General features: G+C 42.2%; 1 pseudogene; it reads right to left on the bottom strand.

The window, feature by feature from the left end:
• Positions 1–1,512: 1,512 nt before the first annotated feature.
• The window catches only part of LOC146862307 (meckelin-like), a 120,480-nt pseudogene continuing 102,033 nt past the window's right edge, over positions 1,513–19,959 (bottom strand).

Genomic DNA, 19,959 nt, shown 5'->3' with positions numbered 1-19,959 from the left:
TCAGATAACCCCACAACCCACGCGCCTGTTTGACTTTGATCAAACCTTGGTTTTGGTCCTGATGAAGGTCGCTCCAACGCATTAACCACTGAAACACGCGTAGACCCTTTTTTCTACGTAGGGGAATCCGACCAGGGACAGAAAACAAGAAAATAACTGGAAGCAAAACTATCATAGAACGGATCATAATCTTTTTTATGTCCCTGCAATAAAGCAAATAGGATCCCATTTATGTTTTGCTTTGTGACACTGGTCATGATGTATGTATGGTAGTACGAATGCAGTATTGATGAGAGGTTTGAATGTAGTGTTGATGAGTGTTATTCTGTGGGGACACATACAATTTGTTTAAATGATGTTTTTTTAGACAATATCTATGTCAAAATTGTAAATATATGCATATTTAGTTTGGTGTGACAAAATAAATATAAATGTCAAAAAAATATTTAAAAAGATAGGGAATTATATATCTCGGAAATGCACTTTAAAAAATTAATAAATATATTTTTTGTATGAACTATTTCTGTAGAACTGAATTTATCCTCCTAGGCGGGTATTTTCTAATTTATGAGAGCCTACAACCTGTAATTAAATTAAGAGGGTTTGTTTAGAGGTATTGTTGACTATAGTCCGCACGGACACTCCAGTACATATATCAAATGGTCTGTTTTACATGTCAACAAAATATTAATCTTGCAATCTTTGTAGCTAAAGGGTGTTATATATGTCGTCTTATTCACCCCAAAGTTGCAAGCTCGGCAAGTTTTGCATTTAAAGGAGCCTTTTCTTAGTTAGAGCCCAGATAGTCCCTTCTGTTAACTCATGACTGCTTTTTATGAGAGAGTTACTCATTGATGGTGCTCTTCTGTATGTGAAAGCAAGGTTTCTAGGAAGTAGATGGCCAATGGTGGCGTTATTTAAAACAAATTGCCAATTGCTTCTGATGATACTTCTCAATCGTTTATTGAATGCAAGTATCAATCTAATTTGGTCTTTACATCCTTCTTTGTCACTTTGTCTAATAGGTTTGGAAGTTGGTTGACAGTTAGTATTCTCTACAGCATTTGAATTGGATAACAATTCTGATCTATTCAACTGTTCTGTTTTAGAGATGGCCAAATCCACAGTTCTCTTCAAGTAGCCTTGGGCTATAAATCTAAGCTTACTCGCCTGTTGGGCCACCTCTAAGTCTGTGTTGTTGTTGCTGCCAATTCTCTTTAACCTCAGCATTTCCCCATAGGGTATACTTTCTATTAAATGCCTAGGATGAAAACTAGTCACATGTAACACAGTGTTACCAGCTGTTTCTTTGCGATGTAATTTAGTTTCAATGTTATTTTCGAGATAGATCTGTACATCAAAAAAATGAATATTTTTTCACTCACTGTGGCTGTAAAGTTTAAATTGATATCATTGTTGTTTATTATTGACACAAATTCCAAAGCACTTTCCTTTGTACCCCTCCACACCACAAACAGATCATATATGAATCTAAGCCAGATCATTACATGTTCATTCATAGTTGTCCCGTATTTTTCTCTGGGAACCAACTCCTCCCACTACCCCAAATGTAGACACGCATAGCTGGGGGAGAAGCTGGCTACCATAGCAACTCCATTCATTTGTTGGTAAACAAGATTCTGAAACATAAACAGATTGTTTTTGAGGCAGAATGTCAGCATGTTAATTAACATTCTGCTGTGTTGCAACAACCGGATTGACCTGTCGCCAAGAAAGTGCTCAAGTGCCCTGATGCCGTACCTATGATTAATGCTTGTTTAAAGTGATGTAACGTCTAATGGCATGAGGAGGTAATCCTCTTGCCAGGTAAATTAATTTAACCTCCAGAGAAAATCGCTAGTGTGCTGCTTATGACGGAGTGGTTCCGTCATGCGCGTCGATCGCGCTGTGCGTATGACGGAACCACTCCGTCACGGCCCCGCCCGCTCAATGGAACCTTCAGCACGGCCCGGTTATCCGCGCCGCGCTGAAGGGGTTAATATATGATGGTAATTTTTGCACATGTTCTTGTAAGAAATAGTCTGTGTAGTGAGATGGGTTCTCTAGCAGACTTTTTCATGCAGATATAATCGGTGTCCCCGGTGGCTTCGTTGGATTTTTATTAATTTGGGGTATTAAATATATATCACTGGCATTACTGGCTTGTCATTCTTGAAGAATTTATATTCATCCATGTTGATGAGGCCAGCACTTTACCATGCTAACAGTTTAGCGTAGAATTCATTGTATGTAGCATGGGCTGTCTGGGCATTGCTTTTCTTGTAACAATCCCTGTCATTCAGTTGTAATAGTGCCTCCTATTAAAGACACATCTGTTAGGTTGATAACAGAACGCCAGTCCATGTAGTGTTATAAATCAATATTACAAGGAGTGCCATTCTGTTATCCAATGCGAGCACCCTTGACGCTTTGGCTGCATGTCATCAATACACGCATACCAGAAAAAAAGTACATACAAATGTATATATATATATATATATATATATATATATATATATATATATATCACTCAAACAAAACTAGAGAAATTCAGCAGTCATAGTTACCTGAGCTAACTATGACTTGTGCCCGCGCAATACACTGCTTATGACCTCACATATTACATCAATCTGGACATGGGCAGTGACATCACTGATGACATCTCAAATTACATCACCAATGACATCTTGTAATGATTATGAGTGTTTTCTAAAAGTGTCTGAGTGTTAAGGATATATACTAATATACTACTAAAATGAAAGGAATGTACTTTGTGAACTACTAATGAGTGATACTATTTCTAAAACATATTATGTGATTGGCTTTGTGACTCTGTGTATCTATGTGAGTAAATATGAGTGGCTCTAAGTGTGTGTGAGTGGTTGTATGGGTGAGTGAGTGGATGTGTGAGTGATTGTACTGGTGTGTGAGTGGCTTTGTGGGTGAGTGAGTAACTGCGTTGGTGGTAGGCAGCTAAATTTACCATCAGTGCAAGGAAAAACACAGGGGTGCGCCATATTCTTGTGAATATGACACATCCCCGTGTTTTGAAAATGTCAAAATGTCCATGCTCCAACATTTTCTCATTAATACGCCCCTAAGACTTGAGCAGTGCAAAAGGCTCATTCAATAAAATGATGTCCATCAAGTGGTCTTACTTTGAAAAGGAAAAGTACTTTTAAAAAGGAAATGCACAGATGGATAATTACTATGCACACTATTGCAAATATATACACAGTTTGAGTTGTAATTACAAATTGGAAGTAATCTAAAACATGCCTGGCAGAATAACGAGGTGCATATACACATTTCAATCAATAGCATAAAATCATTACTTTCCATTCACACATGTTGTAATGACTGGTTCTCCATCTATAAATCAAGACTAGATAATTAAGTCATGTCTTTCCCAGTGTCATAACTCCTAATCCTACTCCTTCTACAGCAGCTGATCACAGTCAGTCTTTCCTATTGGAATACTCAGAGCCGCATACAAGCAATGAAGTTAAGAAGAATAATTTGCTCACTCCTTGACCATTTTCTATCAGGGTTCATAGTGTTATATTGCCAGTGAAGGGCCCTGGCCAACTATACCATTGGAAGGGGTTTTAGTCCCAAAATATGTTTTCAGAGAATCTCTTTAGCCATCTCACAGCCTCAGGGACTACAGTTCCTCTTCCTTCCTGCATCAGCTTTGAGGCCGATTTTAGTCTCTTAGGCTTGCCCTCCTGTCCTGCCATGATGATATCCTAACCTAGAGTGTTCCTCAACAACATCCCACATGTCTACCTTGGCGGACCAGCATTCCTAGTCACTGAGGCCTTGCGCCTCTTAAAGGGTGACTGTATGAAAACAGCAAGGCACCCCAGCAGAATACGTTTAAACAAAGTACATATGACCAACCCATTGTGTAGGATCCCCAAGACCACTCCACACTGATCTTGATAGAGAATCAGGGTGTTGGTGATACCAGCTCTACATAGAGTCCACAATGTTGAGTGCAAAGCAGGTGTCTGTAAACCCCTGAACTCATAACTGGGGTCATAACATTGCTGTTATGCCTTGTTTACCTTTAGGCTGCTTTTCAGCTGTCTGAGTGTGTATAAAGGCATAAGAAGGAAGGTGGCCTTTTTGTGATGAGTGGGAAATCCACTCAACCTAGTCATGCCACATCAACTCTTCACCTCTAAATTACATTTGAGGAGCGCACTCACTGTTTGTATAAGGCTGGAAAGAATGCTATGGTCCATGTCGACCTATATTGATTTCTGCCTCAACGGAATTAAAGGATGCCAGCGTGAGTGCAGTTTTAGGTCAATGACAATGGCCATAGCCACTCCTCCCACATACTTAATTTGTGAATCATGTGATGCGCACTCTATCTCTCTGCGACTGCCATTTTGATACCGACAATGGTGTGGTCTTCAGGCCAAGTCTTAGCAATCCCTAGGACATCTAATGGGTTTGTCTCTTTCAAGATAGCAAATGGATCGACAATTGTGCTCCTTTTTTAGATAACCTCTGTTTAGAATGTGCATACATTACCAACAGATCTTTTTGAAGTGGCTGCCTTTGTTTGTAAAGTTGTGGTGTCATGTGGGACATTTTTCAGCATCCCTGTTTTTTTTTAAATCTGGATTTCAGGGTTCTAGATCTACAGTTCAGTTTCAAGCCTCGTAGGCATCCAGAACGTCTATTGCTGGATGGCAGGGAACAAACAGTGTAGGTAACCATTAAAGGTTCCCCTGTCATGTTTGTTTTCTAAACATTTTTATTAATTTTCCAGTATTAATAGTTGGTTACCTCATGTATCACACATCAATATGCCATTATTTGTAATCTAAAGTACACCAACTTGAATCCTCTTCCCTTCCCACCCCCCACCACTGTCCCCACAGATGGCACTCAGGTGTATAAACTTAAACGTTAATATTTTAGTTTAAATGAAGATATGCAACAAGGCGAGTTCACAGTATGCAACGAGTTGGCTATAGATTTGTATTTCCAGGCCACAAATGATTCCCAGGGCCACTCTAGACCACATCTTGGAACAGTGCATGTTTCGTGTATTATAACACTATATTATTCATCTGTGCCTTCCTGTCCATAGGCCTCTGTACATCTGTCTCCATGCTCCCAGATCATCTTCTAGCTTCTCATCTTTTCTAACGTGTTTCATTTTGACCTCTTCTGTAGTCACCCACTCCATCATATCCTGCAGCCATTCCTCATGTCCCGCTGGGTTCATGTTCATCCATTTTATTACAACTCACAGTTTGGCAAGTACCAATCCCAGACTCAGGTATTTATGACTTAGCTTTCTTTTGACCGGGGTCAGGAGAATGCCCAGCAGTACTTTATGGTGGGTACCCTCAAATTCACATCCCGCAGCTTGTTTGATTGTTTGTAGGACCTCCCTCCAATACAGCTTAATGTGTTAGAAAGTCAGCTGCAGGGGCCCTGCATTGCGGGCACCTGTCCAACCTCATTGAGTAGATACTATGCAGGATCTTAGGAGTGAGATACAATTGGTGAACATAAATATATTGTGTGAGTTTAAAGTGGACCATAATAGTTCCACGAGAAGGCCATCAAGCTCACAGAAGTACCTTCGGGGGATCTCATACAGAGAGCTCTGCATAACATATAAGCAGCGAGGTAATATTACCATTTTGACTAAGGCCGATCTACCCATCAGAGTTAGCGGGAGATCTTTCCAGAATTGGTCTGATGCCTGGAGTCCTGTCATGCCCCTACCTAAGTTCAGATCCAGGAACCGCAGTTTTTTGGTGGCTTTTTTATACCCAGGCAGCAGATCCGTCCAGGCACCATGGCAGTGGAAGTTGCGGGAGCACTGGCAGGTCCATATCTGCCTGCGTCCCAATTGGCATAATTTGTGACTTCTGGACATTGACCGCCAGGCCAGAGACCGCTGCACACTCCGACAGAGCTTTCTAAAAAATTGGCAGTGCCTCGGCCAGCCTTCGCAGATACACCAATGCTTAATCAGCATAGAGCGATATCACATGTAGAGTCCTCCCTACTTTAAGTCCCCAGTCCATGAGCCTGCGTCACAATAACGCTGCAAGCAGCTCAATCACCACTGCGAATAGCAATGCCAATAAGAGACATCCATGCATGTGCCAAGGCACAGCAGAAAGGCCTCAGAGACACAATCACCAGTCCTGGCTCTGAAGACCGGTGCGGTGTACAACAGTTTAACCCATGCAATGAATTTGGGTCCAAACCACATTTTTTCCATAAACTGCCAAATGGACAGCTGTCTTGTTGGTGCTGATAGACCTGTCAGCTGCATCTCGAACCATTGGGCATAACATCCTTATGGAACACATGACTATCGGAGTTGAGCAAAATTTTGATTGATGGATTAAAATCTTCTTAGCCGAACACATCAGTAGGCTAAATGTCAGGAATCAATAGATCTTTTGATGCTTATCACATGCAGTGTTACACAGGTCTTTCTTCTACCTGATTCCATTTAACAGAACCACTTCAGAGCCAGTCTGATAAATTATTTAAACCCTTTTATAGTTTAGATTCAGAGGCCATACTATCGCACAGGGCCAACACTTTAGTCTTAGAGCCTCATTACAAGTAGCCTCTCAATTACTAATGGAAAGTTAAGGCTCACCCAATCAAATCAGGAGATCTGCAGCTAAACTGCAGCTATCTTTACTTTAATACGGGGATTTTGGGCCTGAAGCCAGTTAAAATCTCCTTGTAGAAGTGTTTAGAAAATGAAGAATTACCAGAATAATTGGACCCATACTTACCAATTACCCATAGTAATTCCTGTTCTTAGTGGGCCATCAGAATCCAACTAATAATGGGCTGTATTTTCCCCACTCTTTTTCTGGTCCACTACTAATGAGGGCCTCAGGTGTTATATATCACCTCTGATAAATAATGATACCACAGTGTACATTATTTATCAGATGCGATAAATAACACCTATTTCAAGTTATTGGGGAATAATGTGAGGATGTTTATTTTATTTTATTTTAAAGGTTTTATATAGTGCTGGCTAGACCCGGAGGTATCAGAGCGCTTTACATGAGTATCAGAACATAGTTGCAGGTTACATCGTTACACAGTTATTAGAGCTTGGCAAACATAGTTACATGTAAGATCGAGACAAAACATAAGGACATATGCGTAAGGGAAAAAGCAGGCAAGGGGTGAGATTCAGGGGGTGGTAGGAGCAGGGGAAGAAGACAGAGAATGGAGGAGGGAAAGAGGAGGGGAGGGTGAGAGACACAGCATGGAAAGAGGAGGGGGAGGGTGCCGGGGTCACAAACCGGTAGACGAGTCAAAGCTGCGTCCAAAGTCCAGTAAGCTGTGATCCCAGGGGAAGTGGTATCATTTCCCCATCCCTGTTGCAAGAGGCTCCCTATATGCAGTGGACTCTCTCAGAGGGGACTCTGAGACTCCAAGGCCTACATACTGGATCCTTCCCCAAAAAGGGGAGAGGAAGTGCTTTGGCAAGGGGTGCCATACCATACCTCTACTGTGAGTGGCTCCCTTGGTGCAGTGGACTCTCTCAGCGGGTTCGCTGAGACTCCAGAGTATAAATATTGGATCTTTCCCCAAAAAGGGGAGAAGGAGTGCTTAGTCAAAGGGTACAAAAGGACAGGGGGTTAGGCGGTGTAGCAGGTAAGGGGAGAGATTCAGAAGAGAAGGAATAGGAGCAAAGGAAGTAGACAAAGAAAGAAAGAGTACTAAATGGGAACAGGTAGCATCAGTTAGGGGGCTCTTGCACTATTTACATACTTAAATGATCTTGCTTCAGGGGATTTTAACCTCCGCGGTATAAGCCCGGGATGGCGCTTATTGAGGAATAAGTAAAAACATTGAGATTGCACCAAGTCTCTGTAGCATGAGCTCAACTCACTGACCTATCTTACTAGTGCTTGCTGATCATTGTAGGCTCCCGCCCAATGTAGGTTGTGCTGGGCACCCCCAGGGGTCAGAGTCTGCAAATATGAACAGGGGGCGGCCGATGCCTCCCCCCCTCCGATCCCCACTGTATCAGATGTTATGCGCACAGGTTGCTTCCGGGTGGGGGAAGACTGCCAGTGTGTAGGTCCCGTGCGGGTTGCCATTTTAAGGCCAGGCATAGTCCAGAGTGGAAGCAGCATCTGGGTGCATATAGGGATGTGGCTGCCCCTCTCTGGGGGCAGCGGTGGTCTCTAGGTACAGCAGCCTACCTCCTAATGATTATCAGAGTGCTCCGGTGGAGGGCTGCAACATTCCACTCTCTTAGAATCAGCCGCGAAGTCCAGCGGGTGCCATTTTGGAGTCAGGCGTCTGTGAGCGATCAATGATTCAGCGGTATCACCAGTGTCCCTTGCCCGCTGATCTCAGGCGGGAAGATGGCTCCTCACTGCCGCGCCGTCAGCCAGTGCGGGTCAGAATCCTTGGGCTGTAGAGGCCGTTCACGGATGCCAGTCCGGCTCCGCTCTTTCCCGTAGGCATTGTGACTTGCTCTGTAGGAGCCGACGGTTTGTCCGCTACCCCACCACTCCTCAGGGGAGAGTCTTTCTCCCCCTAAATTGTGCTGTGGGAGCCTCGCGATTCATCGCAGGCTCCACAGATCGGGACCAGGCTCCGGTGGTGGACAGCCGCCATCTTGTATCTAGGGCCGGCATCAGATGGAGGCACTTTTGGGCTTTAAAACAAAAGCGCATGACACATATGTGACAAAGCTCTTCTCGTCGTCTGGTAATAGTAACAGGACAAACACATACTGTTGTGCCTTGAAGAAAATCAGCCAATAGAACCCAGTGCCTACAGTGACAATGAAGAACACATCGGCAAAGACTCCAGCATAGAAAATCAGGAATTTTAGAGCTGCCTGCAAGTCAATCAGTTGACTTCCCATGTGTCTCTTCCAACCTACAGTCTTAAGAAGGGACCATAAAACTGCAAGACCGCCAAGTACTCCTACTGTAATATCAGTCTGAATAAGTGCTTCTGACTGATCCATTTCATAATGAACCGAGTAGGAAACCTCCACGGTCTGCATTTTTACCTTCTGCACTAGGCCTGGGCTAAAAATCCGTTCCGCTCGCGGAAATTGTGATAATTTGACATTTTTGCGTTCCGCGGAGAGCGCAAAAATGTCAAAATTTCCGCAATCCGCTTTTTACCGGATATTTTTTGCTGGCTCGCACAGTAAAATAATACATTCTTGCGTGCGTGCGATCGCCTTACCTGAATCCCCGCGTTCACCGACAAGTTTTCCCGATCCGGTCGCGTTCTCCACGAGATGTTGGATTGTTGGTAGCCATTTGCGCTGTCTCGCGACAGTTCGCGCCCGCAGTAACATCATTCGTCGCGCGATCACGTCTTTCATCTAGTGATCATGCACCGCGAGACAAGTGAAAACAAGATGGCCGCACCTGCGAGCATCCGCATGGGTAAGTTGGCGAGCCGCGACCACGCAGAACATACCACCCGGGAAAAAAACTTCCGCATCTTTGCGATATTTCCGCGTGTTTGCAGAGATTTTTAACATTTTCTCGATAATTTGCAAAAGTGAATGTCGCAAATTCCGCCCACCCCTATTCTGCACTTGAACATCTGAGTAGGCAACAATAATAAGGGGAGTATATATAGATCCTTTTTGAGTGTTTGGTATGAGTTTGATACTAATGGTTATTCCAGTTGCAATCTGTATTACTCTTGGCTGGTTTCCTAAGTCATTTTCACGGCCACTTAAAGTGTCTACCAACAATATTCGGCGGGTCAATAGCCAATTGTTAATATTACTCCCTTGGTTGATGAACAAGTTGTTGTATTGAAGATTTAAGTTCAGCACTGGCACAGCCCAAAGATCCTGCTGTCCCGTTCCTCGTTGGTAGGAAAGGTAAACGTCAAAGAACACTGGTTCAGTATAGGCCCACATGATTTTTGAAAGAGACAAAGTGCAGCTTTGTTTGTAAGTTGTTCCAAAATTGTATGCAGCCTTCAATCTGGCATCCGTGTCTGGGCAGAGCTGTAAAGTGCCTTCCTCCAGATTTTGCCAATTCAGAAAATTCCCCCTTACGTCATAGAGAGCTGCAATAAACTGAAGCTGAGTGTCCTGATCAGAACCTTTAAAATTGAAGCTTACAGGAAACTGAGACGTAGTAAGTATCCGAGCGGCTAGGCCTGGGTGTTCACCATAAAATAGCCATGGAAGACTTGTTCGCCAAAATGAAATGGAAGGCACAGATCCCAGACCTGCAGTTTTTCTGACAATGTCCTGAAACAGCCCACACGCATCAGAGTTGGTAGATCCTACGGAATGCATGTTCATCACGCACATGTTGCCAAGAGCCTGGCAAGCTGTAAGATTTGAGTACAGCAAACAGGCTGCTGCAACCGCTTGTAAATGTTGCCCAAACCATGCCGACATCAGTGATCTACCCAGCTGTCCATACCGCACAGTTGGGAGCACTCTTGAAGGAAACTCAACTGACCCTTGGAAACATAGTCCTCCAGTCAACATATGTGGTTCATCACAAGTGCATGATCTTGTGGTGTTGATGAATGTTTGTTCACACCAAACACACCGATTTCTCAAGGTGTCTGGAAAAGAGAAAGATGGCCCATTTTCATCACAAGATGCACATTTTGCTTCTTCAAGGAGCGTACCATTGACATCACGCTCAACTAAAATATCTCCAGGAGGGCACCGGCATTTTCCTTCCAAATTTAAACCGCTTGGGCATCTAATGCAATCCCAGCCATCAGATGAAACACCCAAATTGTCAGGACATTTCTGGCAACTCCCTGATAAACCCCCAGAATTAGAGACCCACTTAAATCCAGGTAGACATACACATGAGGTACCCCTGTTGCTCTGACGCTGATGGGCTCCTGCAAGGCACGCATGTCAGGCTATTGATGTGGAAGAAATGCTGTGGTCCGCAGTTCTCGGGCAGTAGCAACTCTGTCCGGCACATGGGACTGCCTGCAGCAGCAGCAGCACCAAAGAGAATATGTGGGGCGGTATATCCAAGCCGCAAGTCGCCACACCGAAATCTACTTATTACGGTAATTACCGTATATTTTTCCGCCTATAAATTTCAGCAGGTTTGACCTGCCATCATTTAATGAAGGTTGAGTTATTGAATAGATCTGTTAATTATCAGACGCTTTAAATAGCTCCGAACTCATAATTCCCACCCATGTATAAACAGGGGTTTATGCATGGGTCAGAATATAACAAGCAACTTGTAATCAGGGCCTCAATCTTTTCCATTACCACCCTTTCTGCAAGGAGTATGCAACAGTAATAAACCAAGAACTGCATCTAATAAATGACTATTGTGAATACCATGGACCTTTACCTAGATATTCAATACAGAGAAGTGCAGCTTTCTTTGGATGCACATTGACTAAGGTGATATCCATGTTTTGGGGAGCTACTTGCTTCGACTAAAAATATCTTATAATTTGCGACACAGATAGTTTGTGGAGCTCCAACATTTGCCAAGTCGTGTGAATATTCTCATCTTTAGAACTATGTAAGCCAGAATAGTGTTCCAGAGCCTCTTTCTGTTACATACCTTTTGTCATAGGAACACTACTAAACAATGGACGCCAACAATTCAAGGCCAGGCAAAGCTCACACCCAGTGCAAAAGTTGTTTTGTGCGGGCTCTTGGATGCCACCGGGTGTGTTGTGTTGTATACATCTATGGTATGGTACGGCCAAAACATTCTATTTGTTCTTATACTAAATTTAAAACCTCTCCTAGCTTTGCTAATCCGGCCCGATACTTTTCAAAGTGTTTCAACTTTCGATTCAAACCACTGTATATTAATCAGAATTTCAGTAAATAACATTGCGTATTTTTCCTCTTATGTTTCTTTAAATCAGATTATTTTGTTGTACAGAGTAATGCATGGCTTCTTCTGAAAAATAATGTTTCAGTTTTTGACACCTTAAGATATGAGCTGTCTAAGATTCCCTCTCATCATTTCTTTTTGCATGTCTCTCTTGTGTTGGACACATGGTTTTATTTCTATGGTGTAAGCAGTCGGCAACGTTCTGTCATGTTTTCATCTTATCATACATTGAAAAGCAAAATAATTACGTGAAGAGTCGAATGACACATTTGAGATGTTTTGATCTCTCGCTACAGATTCATTAATAAAATAATATCTCAACGCTGCACTCAGAAATTACTTTATCTGACACAGCTCACCAGTATAGATAAGAATCCCTCTGTTTGCCTCTATAAATTGTTAACAAGATATATTGTTTTCTGGCTATATTAGAAAATACAACAGAATGTGGATTGTAAATGAAAAAAGTCTCAGTTTCCTATATAAATGAAATGTAACAAAAATATGCGCAGCATAAAATTCATTTTGGATTTCAAAACAGACGTTGTGTTGAGTAAGCTAGCCTTTGCTAAATTGCTCAAGGCGACAAGCAGAAAGAGAACAGATTTCAGCACTACACTAAATGGATATGATGCCGGAACACATAAGATATTTTCAAGCTTAAATATGTCAATTACATTCCATTATCTGCAATGTCCTTGAGGCTTGTGGAGAGGACTTCAATTTGAATGAAGGGGACTTCCATCAAAACAATGTAGACACTTTGTATGGCGATAAATGAAAGAAGCGCATTAAGTGAAACTTTAAAACAATAACCACAACACTTCATTTTTAACAGTGACAGATCAATCATCAGTTATATCTCTAGCCTTGAAAAATACATTTTAAACATAATACATTTTAATTTAAGATGATCGACACAATATGCATGTCATATAAATGGTAATTCTCTCTTTAAAGTTATGTTATGGATCCTAGTCTGATACTTTTTACGGTTTCTTTTAACCTTGGCCGAGCTTAAGCCAACAACAGCAAACTCCCCAAGTAGCTGGGAAAGAAGGATTATTACCTAGGGGAGGGTCAAAATGTGAGATATTCCTTTCAGTGGTGCATAGGTGTTCTTTTTGTCAGAATTCATTAACTACTAAACAACATGCCCGATGAATGTATAAATTAGTGAGGCCCTGTTTCCAGTCTGGGTGTGAGGAAGCGGGAAGTTCATCAAACTGATCTAGGAACATTAGCAGATACCTGGATTCCACCAGTGGCATAACTGAATCCACTCTCACAAATTCCACTGATGCTTCTAACACTCTCTTTGGACAAAACAGACAATAAACACTTCAAAATTACACAGATATGGAGGGCTCAGTCAGGTGAAAACTGGTGCTGCCTTATGCCTCATGTGTTGCTTCTTTTGTCTCAGGCCGAAAAAAATGGTTATCTCCATGTCTACTCTGAGACCACCAAGGAGAGGAATAAGAAGTGATGTTCACAGACTTGCAATAATCCATGTATGCAATAGGCCTGGGCAAAATGTAAATTACTGGGACATAATTTCTGTAAATTGTGTAATTTCGGGAATTTTGTGTAACACCTTTTAACTGAAATGACTCTATTCTGTCACAAAATGTAATTGCCCGACTATTTGTGACAACATTATAGCACAAACAGGTAGCAAAAACGGAAAAATCAGATGGTGAGAGGTTGCTATTCCTCTTAATTATGATTTTTGTGCTACTTGTTTAGCGCAAAATGCTCCTTACTTAAAAAAATGAGGTAAAAATGCATTTCACGCTAGACCACAGTATAAAAAGTCAGATTAGCATTTTGCGAAATTGCGTGTAACTCTGTATAATTTCCACAAATGACTCTTAATTAGGCAGAAGCAAATGATGCAAAATTCTCACACTTCTAGTATGCAGCAGGCAAGACAGTGCCACAGAGATTTTTCACTATAATTACATTAGGGGTCACTAAACCGCTTAGGAGATTGTATCACAGTTAAGAATATGTAAGTAGTATTTTTTTCTAAAAGTAATATGTATGTGTATATACATATATATCTATATATTCACTGAAAAAAAACCAAGGGCTAAAGTGACATTATAGTTAGGTGAATAAGTCACAGTCAACATTAACATTTCGAACAAAAAAAACAAAGAAATTCACCAGGTATAGTTAATTGAGCTAACTATAACTTGCTTATGACCACACATAATACATAATCCAACACATGTCCTATGACATGGTTTATGACATCACTGATGACATCTCAGTTGACATAATTGATAACATCACTGATGACATCGTCCAAGCTTCTTTTTTACAGATTACTCCATGAACTAGTATGGAATTAGTGTCCTGAAAGTAAAGACAAAATAGCTCAAATAATAAGTAGCATTATTAATGCCATTGTATATTTAGCTCCCTTAGGTGTAGGAAACGTGTTATGTGTAAGATTGACCCTATACAATATACATCACAGTAAGCCTAGATCGCACTAACAATCAACCACGGATATATGGGAAATCCTTATAACACTCAGTGTTCAATGCATATAAAACTGATTGTGCAGGGTTTCGCAAAATGAAACCTGCACGAATTAGGTACCCCCATAATACGTACTAACAGTAAGCAGTAATAGAAAAACGAATGTACACCCAACATGAATTGAACACAAGGGAAATCGCTTTGAGCATGCTTGAATAAACACGAAAATAAATAATATTGTAATAACTGTTGTGTTTTCAAGGAAACAAGAAATGTTGGACGACTAGGCAGCATGTGCATCAGTAATTTGCATGATGCATCCTGCTTTGGAATAATGAATAATGCTGTTTGCACTTAAAGCTTATGCCAGGTAACCTTAGCAAGGGATAGCACAAGGTGGGCGATAAAGAGTGAAGGTTTCATTATCACATAATTAATAATTGTTCGTTTTCATTGGCTTTAGTGTGCTGGATGGAACAGCCATCTTCCTAAACTTAGCTGAAGTGAGAGGGGGAGATTCGAGGAGTGAGTCCGCTCTGTCAGAAGCAAAACAGAATGTGCTTGCACAGCAGATGACATGAAAAGGTTGAAGGCCAGAGGGTCCAGCGACTGCCAAATGAAGAGCCATGGGGTGGGAACGGAGATTCATCCTGTGGATGATGTTAAATAATTAATGGAAATGTTAAAATTTGTAACATACAGTAAACATGAGAACGGACTAAAACACAACTCCTGGGAACTAAAAAAGAACAATGCTAGTGTTGAATTAAAGGTGAATTCACAGTGGTGTGACAACGCCACCCCCAACGCCCACCAATCCCTTTGCAAGTTTTATGAAAGTTTTCAACAATTGTGGGAAGGTCATGTTAGTTTTTGGTTATAATTGGGGTGCCTTTAGGGGTGTGGTTTACGCTTAGGCTGGCAGGAGAGAAAGAGGGTAGATGTGTCTCTGTCTGTCGGTTTGCAGAGAGTCCCAGCTCTACCAGTCCTGTCTAGATCCTGTCCTTTAGACTTTGTTCTCCGATTCTATTTCGGGGAATCCCTATCATCACTTATGCCAAAGGGATGATTTTCTACAAACCAAAAGGTTAGTATTTCAGTCTCTGATATCATTTGTGCAGTTTTTTGCTAATGTATTTTATTCCTGAAATCTTTTGTCTCTCCACCTATCCACTCCATTAAATTCACTGAAGCTTATTTGGATGAAACTTTTGTCTCTTCATCTATCTTTTCCGTTAGGCGTATTCAGTTTTTGCATAGAATTTGCTGAAACTTCTGTCTCTTAAACTATCCACTCCTTCATGCATTATGTCATTGAGTTGTTCCGATGAGTTTGTATTTCATTTGTATTGTTGATGTGTATCTCTCCTTTCATGGTTTCATTATTTACATTTGTGACTGAATGCATTTGAGCAAACTGTAATTTATTAAGATAAAGCTACATAACTTTACCAAGTGTCTGTGGTTATTTAGTCAACTGTAGGGTTAATTAAGGTATTTTTATCATTATCATCAACTATTCAACTAATTGGTCCATCGAGCAAATAGAAGGAAAGTTGATTAATTAAATTGATAGGTATTTAAAACTCTTTACATTGATTCAAAAGAAGAGAAAAGCGTTGAATGAAACAAATTGACACCAGCACATCAGGGATTCTGGGTGAATGTGTATGGGCCATTGTAGATGTATGAATTAAGTATTGACCCCTGATTGGGTATTGACCGCGCGCTGGATCACAACTGTTCAGAGCAAACCAAGATCCTCAAGATATTCAATGTCTTGCAAAATTATTGCCCTACTATGGACAACTTTTATCCATATCAAACACTTCACAGTCACTGAACCTATATTGAGAGTTGATACGAGCGGGAAAGTGTGTACTGTATATAGTGTTTACACTAGGTAGAGAGTTTACTCTATACCATACTGTTTTCAGACAGTGAAACTGTCATGAGAAATAGAACACAGAGTAGTAAAAGGTATATACAATAGGCACTCTATGCAAAACCTCTCAGAAATATAGAATTTGGTTAAAATAACCAAGATCTGAATGTGCTAAGGATCATACTACCTGCAGCCTTCATACTGTGGTAAAACCCTTACAGATAGCCCATCATCTGAAGCAAATCAAGCACATGTACATAGGTTAGTATGTTATGTAGAAATTGTCATGCTGAGACGATTCTATCTAATAACTCAAGGATGCTTAAAATACGTAGTATCTACTACATTGATTCTTCAATCTTTGCCCTTTTGGAACTTTTGTCTGCAGAATAAAAAACATGAGTGGATTATACTGGACCATGCATGGCAGGGGTTGGCCACAGGGCCTGCTGAGCATCCAGGTCCTGCAACAAGCCCCCACAGGGAACCAATCCCATACTGTGTGCAGCCTTTCTTCGCACATACCATGATGTTGGATGCAGGGTCTGGCTTTCAACTAGGCCCTGCATCCAGCTCCCCACAGGCAGCCCCCAGAGACAACCAACCCCAAGCCACATATGGCCTTTGGTGATTTGTGGTTAGAAAAGTGGGGGGAGATTCAATGTGGTGTATCGGAGGCTGGAATCTGGACTAACTGTTTACAACATACATTTTGCCTCTGACACCATTGATTACACCATTTGTTTTGTCAGCTAGTCTGTTTAATGACTGCGATCTGCAAAACAATTTTTTTCTTTTATCAACTTTTTGGTTCGATGAACACTACTCGTTAGACAAACACTTATTAAATACAACAGACAGTGACAATTATATTTACATTTGTACAGTGACTTCAAAAATGTGACAACATATACATGACAAGAAAATATATATACCATATAGGCTATCGAATGGATCTATTTTACATAACCATTGTTCATTGTCCGAAACAGTTTAATTTGTGAAACTTTGAGCGGTTGGCTCCTATAGTTATAGCTGTTATTGCGGTCCTAAGCAGAGTCGGGTACTTGTGTCTGTAAGTAATTTAAACAAAAATGCAAGTTGTGGTCTTTCTGTGCATTTGCGTTTGCTTGTGTAGAGGAGCTGGTTCTCGCTTAGTCTTCTACATAAGGTGTTCACGATCTCTGCTTGTGTGCCACTAGCACAAATTACTTACAGACACAAGTACCCGACTCTGCTTAGGACCGCAATAACAGCTATAACTATAGGAGCCAACCGCTCAAAGTTTCACAAATTAAACTGTTTCGGACAATGAACTATGGTTATGTAAAATAGATCTATTCGATAGCCTATATGGTATATATATTTTCTTGTCATGTATATGTTGTCACATTTTTGAAGTCACTGTACAAATGTAAATATAATTGTCACTGTCTGTTGTATTTAATAAGTGTTTGTCTAACGAGTAGTGTTCATCGAACCAAAAAGTTGATAAAAGAAAAAAATAGTTTTGCAGATCGCAGTCATTAAACAGACTAGCTGACAAAACAAATGGTGTAATCAATGGTGTCAGAGGCAAAATGTATGTTGTAAACACTTTGGTGATTTGTGACATGGTGTTTGCCAGGCCCTGTTTCGTATACCCCAAAAGCAGCTTAAAACACACTGCACACAGGCTTTGGCTGTGAGCAGCATTGTGTTTGCCACAGGGCTTCGCCTATTGCCAAACCCCTAAGAGGCTGCTAAACCCCTGCCACGCATAGCCCTTGACATGCACTGTGCAGGGCTGGCCTGCGGCCTTGGGGACCTCATCCTCTGGTGCAAAGCATATATATATATTAAGGGGAGGGGGCATCCAGCCCTCTCTCTGACCCTTAATTGGCCCTGGGCACCCCATCACCTGAGCCAGTTGCAATAAAAAGGGAAAATGACCACTTAGCCCTCTCCCCAAGCCTTCCTTAGCCCCCGGGGACCCCATCTCATGGGGCCATAATCTGAGGGCAGTGTGGCAAGCAGCCCCCCTGTCGAGCCTTCTTAGGCCCTACAGATTTGATACCCTGGGGTGATTCCAATAAGAAAAGAGAGGGCGCCCATGTGGCCTGCCTTCCTAAGCCCCATGAGGCTCTGACACCCCAGGGCCATATTTCTTTTCAAAGGGGATGGGGGCTGTGTGGACCTCCTCCCTGACCTAATTGGGACCTGGTGTTCCCAAATGCCTTAAGGATTTTCAAGCGGATGGGACATCTAGCCTCCTTCTAGAGCTTCATTACGCCGTGGGGACCCAGCCCCCAGGGTTTATTTTAAATGGGGGGGCTACTTGGCCCCCTTCTCGAACCTCATTAGGCCTGGGGGACCCCATTTCCCGGTGCTTTAAGTATTTTAAATGTGTAGGGGGCTATGTGGCCTTTCTTCCAGGGACGTATTAGGCCCTAGGGACTCTATCGCCAGGGCCATTTATTTTTAAGTTGAGGAAGGCAACATGGCCCTCTCCCAGAGCCTCATTAGGCCCTGGGGACCCCACCCCTCCAGGGCCTTAACTTTTTTAAAGGTGATAGGGACAAATGGCCCCAGTCTCCGAGCCTCATTATTCCCAGGGGACCCAATCTCCAGGGCCTTTTTTATGCAGGGGACGGGGTGTTGGGTGGCACCCTCCCCATGCCTTATTAGGCCCTGAGGCCCCCATACCCCTGGGCCTTAGCTAATTTAAAGGTTAGGGGCCCACATGGCCTATCTTCCCAGTTTCCATAGGCTCTGGTGATACCTCCTCTGCGAGCCTGTAATTTTTAGAAAGGGAGGGGGGGGGCAGATGGCTCTCCTCCCCGAGTCTTATTAGGCCCTGAGGACCCCAATCTCTAGGACCTTAACTGTTTTAAAGGGGAAGTTGGTCATGTGAAAAGTATCTTAGAACACGTCATGAGTCATGCAATATGGAAGGTTATAAGCAGTGTATGGCCAGGGTGCAAGTTATAGTTAGCTTTGCTAATTATAACAGGTGAATTTCTGTGTTTTTTTAGCTCAAAAGAGTAAGGTTGCCACTGTCATATTCACCGACCTATAACATCACTTTAACCTTTGTTTTTTCAGTGAGTTTCTAGAGATGTTTTTTAAGAACAAATCTTTTTACCACACCTACCTATAATGTTAATTTAGCCATAGTTTTTTTCAGTGAATTTCAATTTTTTTTAATGTAATATAATGTTTTGCCAACAGATGTAAAGCCAAACCCCGCCACTGGGCCTCGTCTGTGGCCCAGCCCAGCTTTACCCCCCCCCCCCACCCCACAGGCAGTCAACCCCATGCTGTGCAATGTGGGCAGGCCCTGTGGCCAAACCACCTGAAAGCAGGCAATCCCCTGCAGGTTGCAACCCCATGCCGTGCACGGTCTTTGGTGTCACAAAATAGGTTTGGTTTTAAGGCCCTGGAGTCAAAACATCTATATTAAGGGGAGGGAGGCATGCAGCCCCCTTCTTCAACCTTGATAGGTCCTCAGGACTCCATCCCCCATGGCCAATTTCAACAAAAAAGTAGAGGGGGCACCCTTGCACTTAGTGTGGGCAGGAAAACAGAATACAAGTCTTTTCCCAGCCAGCAGGAACATTTTTAAAACTCCAGCCGACTAGGAGCAGACTTAATGTTTGCTCCTGTTTGGCAGGGGATGTGAAAATGCTCATTCCAGACAGGAGTAAACACATGTTTTCCTGCCCACACTAGTGCAGGCAGGGA

The sequence above is a fragment of the Triturus cristatus genome, chromosome 2_2 (assembly GCF_964204655.1).
Source record: "Triturus cristatus chromosome 2_2, aTriCri1.1, whole genome shotgun sequence".
NCBI lineage: Eukaryota > Metazoa > Chordata > Amphibia > Caudata > Salamandridae > Triturus > Triturus cristatus.
Note: the sequence above shows the minus strand (reverse complement) of the source record. Positions and strands in the feature narration are given on the sequence as shown.